The 16300-nt window shown below is 38.4% G+C and overlaps 1 long non-coding RNA gene across 1 annotated transcript; it reads left to right on the forward strand.

Annotated features, from left to right (window-relative positions):
* The first annotated feature begins 1474 nt into the window (after positions 1 to 1474).
* On the forward strand, positions 1475 to 5558 carry LOC139946569 (uncharacterized). The gene is made up of 3 exons (XR_011787268.1): positions 1475 to 1743; positions 4728 to 4894; positions 5440 to 5558. It is a non-coding gene; the product is annotated as an uncharacterized lncRNA (long non-coding RNA).
* The last annotated feature ends 10742 nt before the right edge of the window (positions 5559 to 16300 follow it).

Here is a 16300-nt window from a genome sequence, read left to right on the forward strand (position 1 = left end):
CAAGCTGTTGTCATTGGAATGCCAATTGACCAAATTGAATAACCCCTTTTTGCTATGAAAAGTTGCCATCTTATAGGGCAAACCGTATGCGCGTCCAAACGCGAAGCACGCAGCACGCAACATTCCTGGTTTGATTTCTACGGCACATGCACGCACCATAGATATAGATTAGAACGACTAGATCAGCCGCGCGTACATACGCGGGTTCTGGAATTGGGGCCGCCGTGTACCTTTTCTGTGCGTTGCCGTCAGCACGTGACCTTTTGCCGTCAGCACGTGACATTTAGGGAGCGTCTCAAAAGTCGGAACGGTAGGAACGTTCTTTTTGGATCGCAAGAGTATCCCCGCCGCTTTTGTCCGTTCCACAGGACCGGTCTTTTGGAACGCTCCGCGTATACTTTGTCATGATGTTGCGATCCTGCGGGCATATGCCCGCAGGAACGTTCTTTTGCGCTAGGAACGTGCCCGACTTTTGAGACACTCCCTTAGCGCGTCAAAGGCCTATCTCCCGTGTTCATTTTCCACGCGTCACCTTTCAAACGTGAAATTTTTACCACGTCCATGGCGAATCAAAACTTTTTCTACACAGGCAATGGCGCGTATGTCGCGCGGTCGATCTAGTTATTTTAATTTTATATCTATGGCACACACACACGCTCGCACACACGCACGCACAAGCACAGATGCCATCTTGTAGGTCAGATATTTGAGCAGCGTGACGTCATATTCAACACGGTCTATTAGCACCCCTCATTATAGCAAAAGTGATTTATGTTGTGCCTTTTGTATTAGTTTTACTCTCTAGACAATCGTCGAGCATACCATAGGTTTAATGAAAATATCAAAGTGCTAAGCGTTTTGAATGAAAATGTTGAAATGCTAGACAGTGTGTTACAGCCTCCGTGGAGTTAGCCCATGGAGGTAGAATTCTACCTCCATGGCTCCATGGTTCACACCCATAGAGTACTCAATGGTTCACCCATTCACCATACGGCAGCATACCCAAGCATACCCACAGCGCAGTACCTTATGACACACGCAATACACGTTCGCATGTAGCCCTAGCGGCCCTACACATTTGCCCTATATGTGTAGTAGTACTCTTCATCTGACATGTGTGCTGTTGGCCTATGCTGTGGTTCACACCACGGCACAGCCCATGGCCAGAGGAAGAGTCCTATGCTACATGCTACCATACAGCTAGTCACGCTGCATGCTGCATGGCCATTCGACCGGCACCATAATGTTCAGCCATCCCCTTGCCTTGTCCAAGCACCGTACAACGAGGCCGCCGAAGTGCGGGTTCGTTTGTACGAGGTTCAAAAACCTCGAAAATCCCTGCTTCGACCCCACGGTATCAAGTACTGTTATGTACCGTGCAGTGGTCCAGAATTCAACCGCCTTTAACTGCATGGGTTCTATTTTCCCTAATTTTCGCGCCAGAAATGGGGCCAGAACCGCGGCTAGCTCGGCGACGGAGTAAGCGGGCAGCGTGAAATCCAGGCTACGTATTGCACATGGTTGCACCGACATTTTCTGAGCGAGCTCGGTGTGATTTGGGTTTTAAAATACCAAGTATTTGCATCGTCAATCATCGTGCTTCTGTAACATCGTAATCTGGCAACTGTTTATAATGCTAATAGCAGATTTCTTGAGGAGGTTTCTCGAGGAGGCGATGTTATTTTTTAAGTGTGTTCTTCAGTGCCAGTGTGTTGCTGCATACAACACCCCAGCATAAAAACCGTAAGTTATGTACAGTTTGACCATACCCACAAATCGGGACGAGCATTTTTGAACAGAGCAAATCATTGTTTAATTGAAATCCATGTTTCCGAGTTGTATTTAGAGACGTTAAAGCCGTTATCAAAAAAAGAAAAAATGTGAGATTCTACGGGCAAACAGCATTGCAAATGTGCGCAAAAGTACCGGGCGTGCACCCTCACATACACCGTGCCTGGACCGTGGACCAACCCATCCACAGATAGCCACCCGGTGAAATTAAAGACTCGTGCTGTTGAACAGTTTTTTTTTTTCCATTCCCATATTCCTATCCTGTCGTTGCGTACAGACCTGAAAATTATTGTACTCAATAGTCAAGCTATTCGATTTGGTTGATATTTCTCGAGGCTCTGTCTGTTTCTCCAAAATTGCCAATCTACCGATATTTCAGCCCTAAAATTGTTCACAAGTAGTTATTGTAATATTTATTTTCCCCACGCTTGCTGTGCCATCCCCAAAAGACTTGTCATCGTTTTATGATTTTTTTTCAATCATCAAACTGTATCCAAATGCCAACCCAACTCTCAAAAGCCAATGTTTACACCCTTCTTGTACTTTTCACCAAAACATGTTTCCCAATCTATCAAAACTTTCTTAACTCTGAAATTGTCTTAAAAATGGATGTCGGCTTTCTCTGTTTCTGTCTATGGGCTGATGCTGTGCAAATCATTCAGTACCTCAGAATTTCAAAACGTGGAGTTTTTTTTTAAAGTTACTGATTATTGTTCCATGAAGCCAGTCTTGTGACATCTGGGGATTAGCACTAGCACACGGAGCCCAATTTCATAGAGCTGCTAAGCACGACGATTTGCTTAGTATGAAATTCCCTCTTACTGGTAGTATTCAGATGCTGTTTGCTTATCCTGAAAATTACTTGGAAATTTGGTTGGTAATCCTGGTTTTTATCAAGGCGAAAATGTTATGCTAAGCAAATTTGTGTGCTTAGCAGCTCTTTGAAATTGGGCCCAGATTGCAACTTTATATATATATATATATATATATATATATATATATATATATATATATATATATATATATATATATATATATATATATATACATATATATATATATATATATATATACATTTTTTTTTTTTTGGGGGGGGGCATGTGAATCTTGTGTTTTTCCAAGTGTCATCCCAACTCTCAAAATGCAATTCTTAAACCATGTGTGTTGCCCAATCTATAAAAACATGCTGAGGATGTTCTTTTACTCAAAACTTGTATTAAAATGGTTGTGCTTTCTTTAGGCTAATGCTGCGCAAATTGTTTCTCAGATTTTCCAAAAAGTTCAAAATTAACTGATAATTTGTTTTGCGAAGCCAGTGTTGTGGCGTCTGGAAATTTGTTGATTGTTTGCTCATTTCTGTATCCTGTCACTCACAGACCTGCCAGTTAAAATCTTTTTCATGTTCAAATTATTACCCATATTGTGCTATCTTTGTTACTCGAGGCCCATGACATCTATTTCTCTATCTATCTTTACACCCTTGTACTTTTCACCAAAAGATAATGCCAAATCTATCAAAACATGCGGAGCATGTTCTTTCATTCAGAAATTGTCTTATAATGGGTGGTGTGCTTTCTTTGTAATTGTCTCTGGACTAATGCTGCGCAAATTGTTCCTCATAATTTCCAAACCTGATTAAAAATTAACTTGTTAACTGTTTCGTGGAGCCAATGTTGTGATGTCTGGGAATTTACTCGAGCACATTTTTAAAAACAAACAGATTGCAAATTTTTGAAACACTTTTCCTTTTTTGGTTGTTAAATGATTCTGGTACTTTTTGTAACTAAAAACACAAAGTCCATTTTTAATATACACCGTTTGAAGATATTGATGGTAGAAAGCGTACTAAACATATTAGTTGCTTAGGTAATGTATTTTTTGAGAAATGAGTAAAACAATGTCAAGAAAAACGTTTTTACATGCTAAAATATTTTTCGTCTCATGATCACTGAGGCAAAATTTATTTTAATGACATTGTTTTACTCATTTCTAAAAAAAAACACAGCTCCTCAGCAAGTATTATTTTCAGGGAAGCTTTCTACTAGCATCTTCAAACTGTGTAAGTTTAGTGTAAATCTGTAGACATTGTGTGTTTTTTTTTCCCTAAAAAAAAAAGTACAAAGACCCTTTAACTCATTTGTGTACCAAGTTCACACGCTTTTTCGTTTAGGTACCAATCTCAGGTTTTGCCAACTGTGACGTCACGGGTGGCAAGGCACCTTATACCGCATACATTCTACAAATATGTTTTAGAAATTGGTTCCGCAGTTTTAAAGGCTTCAACTGTCGTGGCAAATATTCACTGTGATGATTTGTTCTAGACGTCGATGCGATCCGACCGATATAGTTTATTTGCAACATCGCGATCGCTGCTTGCTCCTTTTTCGGAATTCACTGTTTGCATCTTTGGGGTAATGAAATAAACTTTAAGGATAACTGAAAAAAAACTACATGTTTTTCCTTTTGAAAGAGCAACGATTGCATTATATGCTAGATTAAATAACTTGGTCATTTTTTTTTTTTTTTTTTTAAACATCTCAAGTCAAATTAATTGTATGATTTTTGTTTCCCTTATTAATTTTTATTAAACCTTTTTAAATTTAGTTTTCCACACGTTTTTTTTGCCCAAGTGGAAATTTTTAATGGCACTCTTTCGTCAATGTTAATGTTTTTAAGTTAAATTTGAAGTGTTATTATTCATTCATTATTATTTACCAAAAAATTTAACACCCTATAATAAAAACGTTATGCCCACATATAATACAAATACTAAGAAAAAGGTAAATGACCATGATTAGTCATTTTTTATTAAGCAAAAAATTATGTTGATTTTTTGCAAACACTATAGTGAGAATTACAATTTTGTTTCAAATAGCAAAATATCACTTTTCATGACTGATGAATAACTCTTGCCATGCTGGTTGTTTCTTTGACAGAGTTGGCTGCTGCCTACACAGATCATGAAAGTCTAACAACTTGGAACATCTAGAAACTCACTGCAGGCTATCCATGTGACCGTGAAGGTTGTTATATCTAGGAACTCAATGCTTCACTACAAACACGTTTGGTCATCAATGTGACTGCAACTATTCATCTTCGATGAGTAAGTCCTGAAGTGTTATTCCATATATCTACTCAATTTGAACTTAGTTGTGTCTCAATTCAAACAAAACTTGTCACATGCACTGAGGTCATACCACTCTATTGTTTTTAATCTTATCCAGTCCTCAGACATTTGCAACTTAAAAAATTTGTTATTAAGTTTTAAATTGCTCCAAAGCTTATTTTGTTTCATTTATCAAAAATAACAAACGTTTGTGCCATTCTTTTAAAACACTTTACACTGCGAACAAGTTGTTCATTTTGTGGATCACGACGTTTGGGGAAACCGTACTTCGAGGCATATTTTTGTGGATCATTGTGTTCTACTTTTAAAACATCTTTCTAACCATGCATTCTACAACAAATGGTTTCAAGCGCTTTTTACAGACCAACTTGCCTTATCAAAGGAAACATGTCCCTTGTATAGCAGACAACCCTATGCCTTTTCTTAATTTTCACAATGTACTGTCTTTCAAAAACTTATCAATCTTGTGTTGAATAATATGTCTGATAATGTCATGTACTATCTTAATTCTGTCTCTGTAGCGATGCTGGTTGTTTCTTTGACAGAGTCGGCTGCTGCCGGCGAAGACGATGAAAGCCCAACAACTTGGAACATGTCTAGAAATTCACTGCAGGCTATCCATTTGACTGTATGTTGTGCTTTCTAGAAACTCACTGCTACAACTAGGTAAGTCTTGGAAGCAATTGTTTCCAGTTTAAATTGTTTGAAAACTGATTTTGTGTTATTTATGGAACACAACAAAATAAATGTTTGTGCCATTCTTTTAAAACACTTTATGCTGCGAACTAACATGTTCATTTTGTGGATCACAACGTATTGGGGAAAACCCTAAGATTTTGAGGCATATCTGTGTGGATTATTTTATTCTATTTATAAAACATCTTTCTAACCATATGCATTTCATAACAAACAGTAACAGCGGCTGTTTTATAGACCAACTCGCCCTGTCCAAAGGAACGTGTCCCGTTAATAATCAGACAACCCTAGATCATGTGCCGTTTCTAAATTTTCACATTGTACGACTTGTACTGCTTTGTTGACTGTCTTTCAAAAACTTACAAATCTTGTGTTAAATAATATGTCTGATAATCTCATGTATTTCTCTGCTGCCATGCTGGTTGTTTTTTGGACAGAGGTGCCTGCACAGAATATGATGAAAGCCTAACAACTTTGAACATGTCTGGAAAAGGTATTCATATGATTGTAAAGGTTGGGCTATCTAGAAACTCACTGCTTCAATACAACTAGTTTAGATCAGCCATGTGATTACAACTATTATCTTCATTGGGCAAGTCTTGAAGTTTTATCCCATATCTACTAAATTTGAAATTTACTTAGTCTCATCAAACAAAAGTTGCCCTGTGCACTTAGGTCAAATGCTTTTTACCTTATCAATCCATAAACTATATCGATTTGCATGTTTCACACCTTGCCGATTAGTAAACTCAATGCTACATTCTTACCACTGCAGGTTATCCAATGTGACAGCTCAGTTACTGCTACACTCCAACCACGGCAGGTCATCCATTTGTATACTCGCTGCTTAACTACACCCAACGTAGGTCATCTATATGGGACAGCAACTGTTATCTTCATGGGCAAGTCGATGAAGTTTTATCCTTTATCTATTTAAATTGAACTTTAATTTGTCTCATAAAACAAAACATGTTCCTTACACTGAGGCCATACCTCTCTCCATTGTTTTTACCTGATCAATCCGCAAACACTTGCAACTTGTTCCGAAGCTGATTTTGTGTCAATGACGAAATTTTACCAAAATTTGTAAGTCCATCCAAACTTCCTTATCTAGTGTTTTTCAATCCTTAAATATTGTTCTCAATCAAATGTTTTTTGTTTTTTTTCATTTTTTTTTTCACAATGTACAAGTTGGAACTGTTTTGTTGACTCTCTTTTAAAACTTTACCAATCTTGTGACTTTTAATAAGGTTGTGACGTGCTGGTTGTTTCGTTGACAGAGTTGGCTGCTGCCTGCACAGATCATTGAAGTCTTATAACTTGAAACAGGCCTAGGAATTCACTGTAGGCTATCCATGTGACTGTACAGGTTGTGCTATCTAGAAACTCAATGCTAAGGTAAGTCTTGAAGTTTTATCCCATATCTACTAAATTTGAACTTTACTTTGTCTCATCAAACAATACTTTTTCCGTGCACTGAGGTCATATCGCCCTGGTTTTTTTTACCTGATCCAGTCCTCGGACATGTGCAACTTACAAATTGTTTTCACTTTTAAATTGATCCCAAGCTGATTTAGTGTTATTCATGAAGTATTACCACAGTCTGTGCCATTCTTTGAAAAAAAAGAACAAATTCAAAGAACTCTTGGGATTCTTCTTTAAAATCACACCCCCAAGTTTACAATATATATTAGGGGCTTATCCTGAGAAACAAAACATTGTTTCTATTACAAATGTGACATGACAGGTTAAAAAACTAAAAAGTCAGACAATGATGGATCTAAATCCTAACGTTTCCTTTGCCACTTTAGGGCATTCCAGCTTTTGTTTAAAACTGTGTTTCCTTTGATGCCATAATGATATTGTACTTAAAATATGCAATCCCATGCAAAAACCATATCGATTTGCATGTTTCATATTTTGCTGAATCTTTTGTCAGTTGTAAGCAGATTGATAAAAACAATATTTTGCTGATTATTTTGCTGATATTTTTCTCTGCTTCACTACAACCACTGCAGGTCATGGAAGTGACGCCACAGGTTGTGCTATCTAGGACCTCACTGCTGCAAATCAACCGCTGCAAGCTATCCATTTGACGGCAACTATTTTCCTCAATGGGCAAGTCATGAAGTTATTTCCTGTACCTACTTAAATTGAATTTTAAGTTTGTCTCCTAAAACAAAACATTTCCCTTACACTGAGGCCATATCCCTCTCCATTGGTTTTACCTGATCTAATCCTCGAACACTTGCGACTAAAATCATTGTATTTGTCACTTATAAAATGTTCCCAGGCTGATTTGGTGTCATTTGTGACCCGCTCTGTGAAGATGAGTCGAGTTTCGCGCAATGCATTAGCATATAATGGACGGAAACGTGTGGGAGGGAATCGTTTAATTTTTTTTTATTTATTACTTATTTAGGATCTATATTTTCAAAGAGGGTGACAGTTCTGATGACGAAGCAGTTAGCGATTCCTCTACTGATGAACGGCCGAGCAGTGATGAAGAAGACAGCGTCAATGGCATTGACAACAACGGCAGACCAGCCACGAATGATGCTAATTTACCTGAAGATGTTCGCAATGCTGGTGGTGATGCCAATCCTAACACCGAGTGAGTGAAGGCAGCGGACTTCCGCTGCAACTGCAAGCTTTCTAACGGCTCGCCTTGCTCATCGCGGTTATTGGTAAAAGAGCTGGTTGCATCTCGCTACGAAATGGTAGAACTCACAAGAGGTAGGCCGTACACAAATTGTTTGTTTTGGTTTGTTTTCCTTATGTTATACAAGTCAGCATTGGAGCAGACAGATGGCAATGCACTACTTCTTTGACTTTGCTCTGTAGGTTCACTATCCATTCGACCCTGTACAGTCTGGCCCCATTTACTTTCTCACACTTGCAAGGTTTTGGATATTTGGAATCCACTGTGAGGGGTGACATGCCGGGTTAACTACCTAATAGATGATGCAGTATTAATTTCAAAAGGAAGCAACTCAGGGATGAGCTTCATCCATCACTTCTTTGAACACTACAGTCAAGCTTTTTTGCCATGTTAAAAAAAAATATGTTGTTGAAAAGTCACATTATACCCGTTTTTTTGTGATCCCGTTACTTTTATACTGACGATAAAGTTAATATAAAATACACATGGAACCTAAACAATTTATGTTTGTCAATTTAATCATTCATGTATTTTCATACTTGCAGGGGACAAGGACATGCTTATGTTTGGTCCTTTTCCAGGTACTTCGAACAACAGCTACACCACCGAAAGGAGCAAAGACAACGCTCTAACCAGAGATTATCATGTTCCTACCATGGTAACACTGTATGCGCACCTACATTCCTGTTTCTCCACAGGTAAGAATCAACTTTTTTTACTTGTTCATACTTGCAAATGCGATATGAATTGTGACGTCACAGGGCCATTTTCACGGTGAATGTTTCACAGGAGTTGAGCACAAATTAACTGATTCAAATTATTTCTTGCAAAATTTTGACCTAAACATTCGTATCGCACTCGCATTCCCATTGAACCCACGTCTCTACACTCATGGGGTGACAGGTTTTTTTCTTCAGCTTCACTACGCATCTTAGATCTGGTCTTTGTGCCACAAAATTCAAATCTCTTTTAAAAACTTAGGTTAGAGGTTTTTAAGGACGAATTTTGTTGTATCTGTTTTTGTTTAGTTATGCTTTTCTGCACCTATCAAAGCTGCAGTACTTCTTAGTTTAGTTTTGTGTACTTTAGAGAGAAGAGTTTGTCCTGGTTTTTCTGGTATGTTAAACGAATGATGTTGTCCTGGTGGGTCTTGTATTTCATAAGCTTAGCAAAACTTTCTGAAACATTTCTGCTCTCAGTAAATGAATGGATGACACTTTATAAATGTTGATTTTATTACTTTCCAAGTACATCAGATCAAGGAGGCTCCAAGCGGACAACCTTGCTTTCAAAGATGGCAGAGATTGAATGGAAACTGTAAATGAGAACATCAGTGATGAACACGATGTCTGGAGTTCCCATCAGGACAACTGCCTCAAACCATCATGAGAACACTGGTTGGATGCGTCGTACTGCCGTCAATGAAATTGTTAGTATACTTTTTGTATCAACCCTTCAATTTTCTCAAAGCACATTCTGTCCTGTCCCTCAAAACTTTTCAGCCAACTGATTTTCAAGTAGCAATATGTTCATAAACTGCTGTTGTGCTTAAATTTGTGTTTGGGCTGGTCACCCAGGTGGTTATGTGACGTGGAAAGCTCCAAACTCATGTTATGTTGTTCTTAAATACTATGATGTTTGGCCGAATTTAAACTTACTGAAAATCAAGTATTTTTCAAAATTTGGCAACCAAGTGACTTTTATCATGGGATTTATATTGTCATGTTGTGCTTTGATTTAATCTAGATTGTTAGCTGGCTGTCCTTACACAGGGTTGGCTGCTTCTACAACAGACGATGAAAGCATGTCATCCTGGATCATAAGAACATCTGTGAAGGGTCTACACAAGACAACTGCCTCAAACCATCATGAGAACACTGGATGGATGCTTCGTACTGCCCTCAAGGAAATTGACAAGTATACTCTTTGAAATCATTGAAGATATGTGCACAACTTTTGAATCTTGTGATTTTATTACACTTTTTTAAACTTGTATTATTCCTAAAGCACAACTGTGCCGTCTCTGATAAGCAGAATAATGAGTCACTCGAAACTTGCTAAGCTGAATGAGTTTTCGATTAACTACAAGTTCACTACCCATTGGTGTGCAATCTCTTGAAACTATCAATGTGTTGTCAGGTAGTCCAGCCCCTCAAAAAAAAACCTAACCAACCAAGTGACTTTGTTACTCTGAGATTTGTGTTCTCACATGATGTTGTGGTGCCTTCGATACTTTGTCAAAACCCCTGTCCAGTTTTGTGGCATTTCTTGAAACCATACCTAAGTCATGTTGAACTGCTCAAGTCATTTTCAAAGCAACCTTCTGCAATCTCCCTATACCATTTCATGATGCCATTGTACAGCTGTAATTATGGTTTCATTACAATCCTACAATGTCTTGCTAGTTGACTTTTGATGAAATGATTAATGAAGTTTCTTTTTTTTCTTTTCTGAAGATTGTTCCCTGATTGGAGAGCCAACTCATTGTCCCAAGCAATGCACCAGACCCTGTCGGACCTAGGGTCATGTTATACCCGAAGTCAATTTGGTTAATAGTCTCTTCATCACCAGTCTTCCCCCCCCCCCGGACCTAGGGTAATTTATACCCGAAGTCAATTTGATAAGGAACCAAGTCTCTTCATCACCAGTCCCCCCCCCCCCCTCTGACCTAGGGTCATTTATACCCGAAGTCAATTTGATAAGGAACCTAGTCTCTTCATCACCAGTCTCCCCCCTCGGACCTAGGGTCATTTATACCCAAAGTCAATTTGATTAGGAACCCAGTCCCTTCATCACCAGTCTCCCCCAGCCTTAGGGTCTTCTATGCCCAAAGTCAATTCATTTAGGACCATAGACTTCTCACCAGGCCCTTCCTGCTCCAATATAACCTTTAGCTACCACTCTCCAGTATAAGCAACAGTTGGAGTCGAGCAGTCTCCTGACAGATGGAGTATACTTTCTGAAACATTGAACCCACCTGTTCTTCTCCGAACCAATTATCACTTAACAGAGAAACTGTTGTATGAGAACAGCAGTGGTGAACCCGACGTCTAGAGTCCCCGTCAAGACAACTGCCTACAACCATCATGAGAACACAGGTTGGATTCTTTGTACATCCCTCAAAGAAATTGATAAGTATACTTTTTGTAACAACCCTTCAATTTTCCCAAAAGCACATTCTGTCCAGTCCCTCACAACTCTTAAACCTACTGATTTGCAAACATGAAACTGTTCAGGAGCTGCTTAAATTTTCTCAGACTTAATGTACACGGCCACTTTAATGTTTGGCTTAGTCACCCGTGTTGTGTCGTTCCTCAAAACGTAAGATTTTGGGTTGTCTTTAAATTTAGCAAAATTCATTTGTAAAGTGCTTTTCAAAATATGGCATTTTTGTGTGATCTTATCATGGGACTTATATTGTAATGAATGCTTTGATTTCATTTAGGTCGCATGCTGGACAATAGGGTTGGCTGCTGCTAGCACTGATGATGAAAGCATGTCAACTTGGAACAAAAGAACATTGGTGAAGGGTCTACAACATCGATTGCAGTGACACTATTGAAGGTTTATGCACAACTTTTTGACCTTGTGATTTACTTACAATTTTATTAAACTTGTATTATTCCTTAGCTACAACTGTGCCAGCTCTGATAAGCAACATGTTGAGTCTTTCAAAACTTGGGAAACTGATTTTTTTTAACACCCACTACAAGTTTGCATCCCAATGATTGTGTGCTCTTTTGAAAATGGCATTTAATCCATACTTAGTTCATGTTAAACTGCTCAAGTCATTTTCAAAGCAACCTTGTACAATCTCATGATACCATTTCGGGATGACATACAGGCTGTAAATCTTGTTTAACAACAGCAATACAATGTCTTGCTACATGACTTTTGATGAAATGCTTAATGTTGTGTGTCTTCCTTTTCTCCTTCAGACTATTCACTGATTGGAAAGCCAACTCATTGTCCCAAGCAATACACCAGCCCCCCCCCCCCCACCTCCAAACTAGGGTCATGTATACCCGAAGTCAATTTGATTAGGAACCTAGTCTCTTGCATCACCAGTCTCCCCCAGACTTAGGGTCTTCTATACCCGAAGTCAATTCATTTAGGACCATAGACTTCTCACCACGCCTGTTGGCAAGAGTTGGAGTGCAGCAGTCATCTGACGGACAGAGTATACTGTCTAAAACATTGAGCCCACCTGTCCTTCTCAGAACCAGAAATCACTCAATCTTACCGGTCACAGTTTTGAGACATCGCTGAAACTCCAGAGCAAATCTATATAGGAATACACAATCAAAGAAGTGTTATTGCAGTAATGCTTCTCATATTCAAATTTCATGAGAATGAAAATTATACCTATTTTACATAATCATACCTCTTCAAAATGCAATGTTTCTCCAAAATGGAATATACAATCAAAAGCTGCAGTACTTCTTAGTTTTATTTATTATCGAGAAAAGGGTTTGCCCTGGTGTTTCTGGCATGTTAGGCAAATGATGTTGAATATTTGAGTCTAACTGTACTTCAAAGATTTAGCATAACTGTCTTAAACCTTTTGGCTTTCAGCAACTAAAAAGATGACACATTGTAACTGCTTGATTTTATTATTTTTCAATAACTTTAGATGGAGAGGGTTCTTGAAGAGGGTCAGAACACTCCAAGCGGACCACCTTGCTTTCAAGATGATTGAAAAGAAACTGTCTAATGAGAACAGCAGTGATGGAAACGACATGTAGAATCCACGTCAAGACAACTACCTCAAACCATCATGAGAACACTGGTTGGATGCTTAATAGTGCCCTCAAGGAATTGGTTAGGTATACATAAGGTACACAGACCCTTTATCTTTTGGCTTGACTTTGTTTGGATTGGTCACCCAGTTGGTTGTAGCATAGAAAGCTCCAAGCTCACGTTGTGTTGTTCCTCAAAAACTAGGATATTTGGCTGTCTTTCAATTTACGAAAAATCATTTGTCTTAAAAAAAAATTATGTTTTTCAAAATGTGGCATTCTTGTGATTTTTATTATGGGATTTATATTGTCATGTATGCTTTGATTTCATACAGGTTGCCATGCAAGACGTCCTTAGATAGGGTTGGCTGCTGCTAGCACAGATGATAAAAGCATGTCAACCTGGAACAAAAGAACATTGGTGAAGGGGCTACAACATAGATTGGCGTGACATTATTGAAGGTATATGCACATTTTATGAACCTTGTGATTTTATTACATTTTCTTTTCCCAAGCCACAGCTGTGCCATCTCTGACAGGCAAAACTTGCTAAGCTGAATACATTTCCAACTCACTAAAAGTTCATGACCATATGATTGTGCGATCTTTTGAAAATATCAATGGGTTTTCCAGCCTTTTAAAAACTAAGCAAACTTGGTACTCTGAAATTTGTATTCTCACTTGATGTTGTGATGCCTTTGATATTTCGTCAAAACTCCCATTGTACAGTTTTGTGGAATATCTTTAAACCATACCCAAGTCATGTTGAACTGCTCAAGTCGTTTAGCTACCTTGTACAATCTCTCGATACCATTTCATGTTTACATTGTATGGCTGTAATTATTGGTAAATTACAGCCATACAATGTCTTGCTAAATGACTTCTTTTTTGTTTAGTTTTGTGGCATCTCTTGAACTGCTCAAGTCATTTAGCTACCTTGTACAATCTCATGATACCATTTCATGATGACATTGTATGGCTGTAACTATTGTTTATTACAGCGATACAATGTCTTTTTTATGACTTTTGATGAAATGCTTAGTGTTGTGTGTCTTTTTCCTTCTTCAGATTATTCACTGATTGCAGAGCCAACTTATTGTCCCAAGCAATACAGCAGTCCCCTGTCGGACCTAGGGTCAATTATACTCGAAGTCAATTTGATTAGGGACCTAGTCTCTTCATCACCAGTCTCCCCCAGACTTAGGGTCTTCTATACCCGAAGTCAATTCATTTAGGACCATAGACTTCCCACCATCCTGCTCCAACATGCATCTTCAGCTACCACTCTATGAGCAAGAGTTGGAGTCTAGCAGTCATCTGACAGACAGAGTTTACTGTCTGAAATTTTGGATGTCGGACACTTCGTACCTTTGCCACTTCGTACCCTGGACACTTTGACTTCTCACCACGCCCTTCCTGCTCCAGCAGTCATCCAACAGACAGAGTATACATCTGAAACATTGAGCCCACCGGTTCTTCTCAGAACCAGACGTCACTCAATAGAGATCTACCTACTGAGTTGGAAATCATTATGCTATTGTTACTACTTATTATTGTGTTCCCTCTCGAAGTCAAATCAACTACAAATTTCACTTTGCCAATAATTTCTGAGGCCTCGTCCTGACAAATTGAAGAGCCACAGCTGATTCTGTATAAAGGTTTTGTAGCTTAAAAGCAATGTGGGCTTTGGGGAAATTTTTGACTGTTTTAATCCTTTATATATTTAGTTGTATACAAAAGCTGTGAACCTTTCCTTTAAAGGGTTGTCACAGTTTTGAGATTTTTCTGAAACTCTAGAGCAAATCTATACAGGAATACACACATAAGTGTTGCTGCAGTAATGCTTCTCATATTCAAATTTCATGAGAAAGAAAATTATATCTGTTTACATAATCATGCTTCTTCCAATTGAAATGTTTCTCAACAATGGATTATACTATCATAAGCTGCAATACTTAGTTTTATTATCATGGAGAAAAGGGTTTGCCCTGGTGTTTCTGGCATGTTAGGCAAATGATGTTGTATACATGGGTCTTGTGTTTCATAAACTAAGCAATACTGTCTTAAACATTGCTGCTCTCAGTAAATAAATTCATGACGCTTTATAAATGCTTGATTTTATTATTTTTTATTTACTCCAGATCGAGGAGGCTCTTGAAGAGGGTCAGAACACTCCAAGCGGACTTCCTTGCTTTCAAGATGGTAGAGATTGAATACAGTCTAACAGCAGAACAGCAGTGATGAACACGACGTCTTGAGTCCCCGTCTAGACAACCGTCTCCAACCATCATGAGAACACTGGTTGGATGCGTCGCACTGCCCTCAAAGAAATCGTTTTAAAAGTATACTTATACAACCCTTCAATTTTCCAAAAGCACATTCTGCCAGTTCCTCAAAAATTGTCATCAAACTGTTCATGAGCTGCTTAAATTTTCTCAACCCAAATTGTATACAGACCCTTTCATTTTGGCTTGACTTTGTTTGCATTGGTTGGTTGCAAAACAAAAAGTTCAAACTCATGTTGTGTCGTTCCTCAAAAACTAAGATGTTACTAAATTTACCGAAAATCATTTGCCAAGTATTTTTCCAAATGTGCAATCAGACAATCCTGGATGTTTTTTTAGTTTTCCTTTGTCTAATTAGTGCATCCCAGCCTTTATTAACCCCAGTGCCTTATTGGTAATGTACTTTTAAACATGCAATCTATTAATCGATTTGCATGTTTCGTATTTAGCAGATATCTCCCTTACTTGAGTAGTTGTCATTTTAAGCCATTCTTAGATGTCCACCTAAGCTTTTAAGAGCCAAAATTATCATTCAATTCTTTAAAGTGTTTGTTTTTTCCGACTCGTTTTTTATTCACCTCGTTTTTTTTTCCCATTTTTGTTTAACTCTTTCAAATTTTTGATTTGTTATGTCATCTCTGAGAAATAGTTCATATTAAGCGACCTGACTCATTCCAAACGATTAGTTAAGCTGGTGTTGGGTTTACTAATTGGAACTTGTTTTGGCTGAAGACACTTCAGATGGAGCTTCATTCATAGCTACATTGAACCTGTGAGTATTAACAAGTTTATTTACTAACTTGGCCACATCATTGAACAACGACACTTCAGAGTAAACTTCAGCTGCAGCTACTTTTGGACATGTGAGTATGAAAACACTTTCTTGAAAAATCACGCCACACGCACAACATGGAACGGAGCATATGCGGCCCCAGGCCGACGGTCCTGAGTGCAAACCTTTATCAGAGCTATCCTTTAACTTTCCTATTTCTTGCCCCAA

The sequence above is a fragment of the Asterias amurensis genome, chromosome 13 (assembly GCF_032118995.1).
Source record: "Asterias amurensis chromosome 13, ASM3211899v1".
Lineage (NCBI taxonomy): Eukaryota > Metazoa > Echinodermata > Asteroidea > Forcipulatida > Asteriidae > Asterias > Asterias amurensis.